Consider the following 7,356-nt stretch of genomic DNA (forward strand, 5'->3'; position numbering starts at 1 on the left):
AGATTCAGATAATTATAGTCATAGGTGAATTTTAAACCGATCTTCTTAAAGACAGCTAGGTTATACAGTGGCTTTAAGCTTTGCTTGGAGTCAGAAATACCTGACTTCAAATCTAGCTTCAGACAATTATTAGAAGGATGACCCTGTTTTATTATTAGATGGATTGCTCCAGTTTCCTCATTTGTAAAATGGGTATAAGACTAGCACCTGCCTCCTGGGATTGTTGACATGATAAAAGGAGATAATATTTATAAAGTACTTAAACCCTTTAAGCAGTATGCAAATGCTAGTTGCTATTAAAATCATAATTATTATTTTTAACTCCTGACATTAAGCCTGGCACTCTAGACACTAAACTGTCTACACACTAAATAGAATGTATAATAAATATTTGGGAAGTTGTTGTTGAATCTTCTAAGGATGCTTGTAGAAGGCATCATAAGGAAGGCAACCTCAAGAAGGTCAGTCTAGGCTTTGTGATTATTACCCTTTTGCCTTCTGGAGAGGAAAAGGTCTCAGGTACCAGTTCAGTCTACCATAATCGGAAAAAAGAAAATAAAAAGTCAAGTTTGACTTAAAGGGGAAAATTAGGCATAATAGCTGCCTGTTTATAAATATGTTTCAGAAAACTACAAGGGGATGGAGAAGAATGTGATTAGTTTTAAAATTAAGGCTCCAAGGTACAAGAAACATCAAAATCTTTAGAAAGGTCAAGAAACTACTGCAAGGTTAGTATTAGAAAGCATGAAGTAACATTGAATAAATATTAGGAATTAAGTATAATTCCCTCTAATCCAAGGGACCTAAGCAGTATTATGTATTAGTAGATGTCTAACAATCAGCTCTCTGGGGAGGAAAAACATTCATAAAAAACACTTTTAAGTTTATTCTGCATTATGAACATTTTTTTCAAACTCTTAAGTTTAGACAACCAGCAAAAGACCAAATTAAGCTGTGTTCTGTAGTTTGATGATTTCTGATGTGTAAAGACTGCAATTTAACAACTGGCTATCTCAAATTTAGGAGCTGGTTCCAGCACACCTTTAGAGCCTAGGATAACAGCAAAACTTTAAAAAAGTTGCAGAACCATTAAAACTTTTTGGAAAGGTGAAAGGGGAAGCTACAAGGTTCTGTAAGATAATCTAAAACCCAGTGGAGGAATGATTGGAAGAAAGAATCAAATGTTTTTGAAAATCAACAATTCAATAACTGAAGATAAAATTGGGAAGCATGTTATTCTAAGAGGACTGAGAAATCCACTGGTTTTGTCGAAGCAAATACCCCTCAGGTGGAAAAATCAAGATCTTGATTTAGAAGAGAATATAATAAGAACTTACATTTATAGGGCCCTTTAATGTTTGCAAAACTATCTACCTAAGCCTCACTTCACACTTAAAATGAAAAATTGGGAATAACTTTTTAAAATTCTTTAACATTTAAATTTTTTTTCACCCTCAGATGAAAGTTTATTTCTCCCTCCAAAAGATGTCCATGGGTGACAGCCCCAGCTTGAAGTATGCTGTGCCATTAGAGATCTCTAAGTACCTTAGAGGATGGGGATTGGGGGAGGAGGAAGTGGAGATGAGGAGGCAGGGAAGGGCTCTTTCCTGGGGTGGGGGGGGGTTGGGAACTCTGCTCAAGTACTACAGGCAAAGAGGAAGTGAATCTTTGTGGGGAAGGAGAGGCAGTTTCCAGGCAAAGGGCCAGGGACTTTGTAAGGATATGGAGAGCAGGGCCCCTGCAGTTCACTCCAGAGCAAGGGACGCCCCCATCCCCACCCCATGGGTCTCCACTTGCGGCTTCTCGGGTTTGCAGAGGTCAGCAGCCTGGTCCTCTCCAATCCCCACTCCCCGGCCTGAGCAGCCTCCTGAGCCCCTCGCCCCACAGGTGAAAGGTGAGCCAGTACATGAGGAGGGGCTGGTTGCCACAATGGCCGTGGTCAGGTACATGCAAAGTTGGTTCTGCTCCCCTCGGACAATGGGGGGGAGGGGTCCAGGTTCAGCTGCCACTTCAGATAGGATTTTCAGTCGAATAGCTAGTCCTCCCAGAGAGCAGGCCAGTCACGACCCTGCCAATCATACCTACATATTTGTACCCTGACAAGGCCAGCAGCTCGATGGTGGGAGGTCCATGTGGACAGTGGTCAGGTAGAGGCTCAGCAGGATGGCCAGCACCTCCACTGTGAGCCAGGCCAGAGCTGAGCTAGCCTGCAGACCCAGGAGGTCGGGGGAGAACCCGTCCTGCGGGTCCCCAGCGCTAGGCCAGTGACCAGGATGCATGTGATGTACTCCATAGCTGGAATGTGGAGATCTGGGGAGTTGATGGCAAACCTGGGGCCCCCGGCATGTCCTGCTAGTGTTTTATCTCCCAATCCTGGTGCAGGTAGAGAAACACCAAGGGCCCCAGTTTCTTCCCCACATATGCAGTGTCCACAGCAAAGTAATACTAAGCTTGGTGGGAATGAAGCGGTCAATATTCCTGTCCACCAGCACCTTGCCATGGGCAGCCAGGCTGCTCCCATAGGCTACTGCCCTGTTGGAAACAGAGTCAGCTAGGAAGGCTGGCTGTGAAGCAGGAGCATAGCCCAGGCCCCTGGGGGTCCGCTGGGCCTGATAGCTGGGCAGGGCTGGTATCAAGGAAGAGCTGGTGGAGATCAGCCAAGCTGGGCTTAGCCTCAGGCACCCTCCTCTTCCTGCGGTGCTCGGCTCTCCCCACTGCTGCTCCTCCAGCCCCAGCTGCATCACAGACGAGGAGAGGGAATCCTGCTTCCATGGAAGCCAAAAAGACAACATTGAAAACCTTTGAGAAAAAAAGAAAGATTTTATGGATTTCACAGACATCACAATAGGGGAGAAGTGGAATCTTCTCTTCTACTCAGGAGATAAGGGAAGAATAGAACTCAGAACATGGCAAAGGAATGGAGAGAGACCTCAAGTCCTGATTCACAGGGGAAGGGTTGCTTATCTCATAGGGGCTGTGTAGAGTTTGCCCCCTCTCTTCTTTTTACAGTGTTACTATGCCTCACCATCACTCCTTGAAGGTATATATCTTTTGTGCAGGTAAGAAATAAATATTCGATCACTTATATTTGTATTTTTCAGTGTTTGTTATTTAATTGTAAATATATTTTTGATGAATGCCATTTTCCTCCTAGAAGGCAGGAACTCATTCAGTGTGGCATACTTTGCTGCCTAGCTAATCTTCCCCTACAAATATGGCACTATTTATTTATTTGTTAGTTTGTTTATTATATTTATTTATTTATGTTTTTTTGGAAGGGGGAAGGCAGGGCAATTGGGGTTAAGTGACTTGCCCAAGGTCACATAGCTAATAAATGTTAAGTGTCCGAGGCCAGATTTGAACTCAGGTCCTCCTGACTGCAGGGCCGGTGCTCTCTTCACTGAGCCACCTAGCCTCCCCCAAATATGGCACTATTGACTAATGTTCAATGATAGGAATACCAGGAAAATTTCTGCACTGCCTTTCAAAATGCTCACCTGTTTTCTTTCCCTCATGCATGAACAACAGAAATTTGCTAAATACTTGGCCAGTGTTGGGCAGTATGGTCTATTGACCATGGGGCAGAGAAAAGCTGAAGGACACATGCTGGGGCAGAGCCCCAAAGGCTGATTCCCTTGCTAACTGAGCTAGCAGGAATAGCCCCAGGGGATTCCAGACTCTTGCTGTGAATGGTTCTGAGTAGCGACAACTGGTTACACTGCTTTAGTTTATAATAATGTTAGTGGAGGCAATAGAGAAAATTGCTTTTCTCCATAGCAATTTTTATGATTTTTTTAGATACACAATTGATGTTAGAGTTAGAAGCTATGCAATCATTTGGAAAAAAATGAAACCATTTCAATAAAATGAAATGCATTTTTGTACTCTTAAGCAACATGGCTGGTACACAAAACGTCCTGAGGTGTTATACATTCTCTTTCTGCAGATGTATCTCATACATAAGTGCTATCACATTTCCTCCCTACACTCCAATCTCCTATCAGACTCACTGTAAGAACGGGAGATGTCTGTGGCAGTCCTAATATATATAACAGCTCCTGATGACGCTGGAGACGGAGTTCTCACTGGTTATTCTTGGATGATGTCCCATCATGCTCAGACTCCACAGCCCCATATCCTTTTGACCACAACCTCATAATACCTCAGGGAATCAGGGGATGGAATACGAGAAAGAACACCCACCCAGCATCTCTCCATGATGCTTTCCAGGAGGGTATGCATGCCATCAGACTGCGAATCTCTATTGTTTACAACTTGATTTACTTTTTTAAGTATATGATAAATTCAATGAATAGCTTTCAAAGATATCACACTTGTCTGTGCTTCTTTCTGACCTTTATGTTCTTTTCTCTGCATTTAAATAAATGATGATTTTACGAAAATGACAATGATACCTAAACTAATATATAGCTTTAGGGACATACCAGACTATCTGATGAGAAACAGACTTGTGGGCCCTAGTGTCCTGAAAGAATGCAACGGGACAGTCTACAAGTTAAATAAAGGCATTTACTGGTATGACACTTCCAAGCAGCCCATTTCCCTGTCATAGAAACAGAGTGATGATTTAGGTTAGGGGTCTTGGTTTAAATATAGTTTTGGGGGATAGAGAATACCTGGGAAAATCAGGTAATTCAGAGGTGCCTTATGATGCAGATAAGCAATAAAAAGGGAAGACTACTCCAGGATGTCACTTAGTCCATACAGATAAGCCAAGAGAATAAAAAAAGGGAATGGGGAGAGGTGCCAGGTGAGTTGGTGGTGCGTTGTGAAGTCACACAGATAAGTCCATGTTGGGGGGCCTCAATGCATAGTCTTCTTTGATCATTTTTCTGGCTGGTCACATCCTGCATCTTATCTCATATCCTGCATTTTATTTGCTTCATCAGAGTCAAACACTCCCATCTGACTCACCTCATCAGATATTTAATAGAACTACACACACACACACACACACACACACACACACACACACACTCACACACACATTAAGAGGAACAACAACAAAAAAGAAAAAGTTGGAGAAAGGTCAGCTGTGGGAAGTGGGATGATAGACTAACATTCCTAGATCTCATAGAATCATAAGATTTAGATCTAAAAGGGGACTTAGAAGGAATCAACCTCAACGTTCTCATTTTACAAATGAGGAAACTGAGGCAAAGAGGGAATTAATTATTTAGGATCACATTGATATTAAGAGTTTGATATGGAACTAGGACTCAGAATTTCTTGACTCAACGTTCAGCACGCAATTCACTCTGCACCCTAAGTAATTAACAGAAGCATTTGGTATTAATAGTTTAAAATAGGACAAAGAAAAGAGATTAGGAGAATATGCTAGAGAACAAAGACATATGTATGCTTAATGAAGCAATGAGGAAGAGCCTAGTGTTTGATCGAGCCAAAAAGACAAACTACTTTGAGAAATCAGGAGGGAGAAGACAGTGGTTTTATCCAACAAAGACTGCTGGGAACAATGGAAAACCATTTGGTGGTTGATAGCTTTAGACCAGTATTTTCCAAAGTGGAGTGTGTGACTAGGGGGTTTGCAAGAAGATCCTTTGGGGCACATGAAGAAAATAATATAATGGAGCAAAGCAGCTACTGAGTGTTTGCAGCCAATGTTTTCCTTTGCTTTTCTCTGTCTTTCTGCTTACATTTAGTGTGGGCTTAGTTGGACAGTCAAATGCTTGCTCCTCCATGTGCAGACAAGTATATATGTGGACAGGCAGTCATTTCTGGCCTTGGTCCCTTGCCCATGCTCAGAAAAAAAAAGAAAAGGTATGAGTAAAAAGTCATGGGTATTGTCAGTTACAATTCTAAAATTCTACAATTTTACATGGTAAGTGATTATATGTCCAAAGAAATTATATTGATAAAAAACTGGGGGCAAGGGTGGAGATGGCTAGAAAAGTAAGTAGAATTCTGGATGTGGAAGCAAAAAGACCTAAGTTTGTATGCTGTTTCAAACACTATGTTATTCTGCACAAGTCATTTAACTTCTCTCCATTTTCTGAATTGCAAAACTGGGGTAATAATAACACTCCCCTCACAGACTTTGCATTAAACACAAATCAAATGAGATTTTGCTTGTATAGTGCTTGCAAACCTCTAAATTCTATCTGAATTAATGAAAAAGAATTTATTAAGAATTTACTATGTACCAAGCACTGAGCAAAGTGCTATAGATATAAATAGAAAAAGTCAGAAAGTCCCAGTTCTCAAGGATATCACACTCTAATTGGGAGATGTGAAGGCAGTTCACTTTCAGTGCAAATGGAAAACCCAGAAGTTCTAAAGATTTCAGTGATCATAGTCCATGATACTCTCTTCTTCTCTATTGTTTTGGGATACTACTTTCTCTTGGTTCTTCTTGTATTTATATGACTTTTCCATCTCTCTTTTTCTGGATCTTCTTCCAGATCAGGCTGCATTTTCATAAACAGTCATTGGGGCTCTCTCTTGAGCCCACCTTTCTTCTCCCTTGAGACAATTTTGCTTGATGTTTTTCATTAGCCAAGATAGATTTAATTGCCAGTGCTATACTGAATATTCTCATCCTGCCCCAAACTCTCTGCTGTCTTCCAATATTAACTCTACAACTGTATAGTAGATATCTTTTTTTAATCAGGCAATCGTTGAAAAAAGCAAGAAAAATAAAGAAAATGAAAAATCATGCTTCAATTTACGCTCAAAGATCATCAGTTCTCTCTCTGGAGGTGAATAACATTTTTTCACCACGAGTCCTTTGGAATTGTCTTGGACCACAGTATTGAAGAAAGCAGCAAAGTCTTTCACAGTTGATCATCATTACAATATTGATTTTACTATGTACAATGTTCTCCTGGTTTTGTTCACTTCTCTTTGTATCAATTCATTTAGGTCTTCCCTGAGTTTTTCTGAAACCACCCTCCTTGTCATTTCTTATAGCATGATATCACTCCATAAAAATCATATGCCACAGTGTGTTCAGCCATTTCCTATTTGATGACACTCCCCTTGATTTCTAATTCTCTACTACCATATAAAGAGCTGCCATAGATATTTTTGTCATTTTCCTCTTTCCTTGTTCTTTTTAGGATACAAAAGTACTAGTGACATTGTTAGGTCAGAGGGTATGCCTAGATTTATAGCCTTTGTACCTAGTTCCAGATTACTCTCCAGAATGTTTGGAGTATGTCACAGCTCCATTAGTGTACCCATTTTATTTTATTCCCCCCACCATTTGTCATTTCTGGTAGCTGTAAGGTAAGAGTTGTTTTAATTTGATTTATTTTTTTTTTCTAAAAATTGCCTGTGTGACTAATTACCAACTGGAGATTAGCTCTTATTTTT

General features: G+C 40.8%; 1 pseudogene; it reads right to left on the reverse strand.

Moving 5' to 3' along the window:
- Positions 1–1,818: 1,818 nt before the first annotated feature.
- On the reverse strand, positions 1,819–2,772 carry LOC138172877 (protein YIF1B pseudogene; annotated as a pseudogene).
- Positions 2,773–7,356: the final 4,584 nt, after the last annotated feature.

This window comes from Petaurus breviceps, unplaced genomic scaffold, assembly GCF_028583685.1.
Source record: "Petaurus breviceps papuanus isolate PSGF00001 unplaced genomic scaffold, PetGlider_PUasm1.0 551, whole genome shotgun sequence".
Classification (NCBI taxonomy): Eukaryota; Metazoa; Chordata; class Mammalia; order Diprotodontia; family Petauridae; genus Petaurus; species Petaurus breviceps.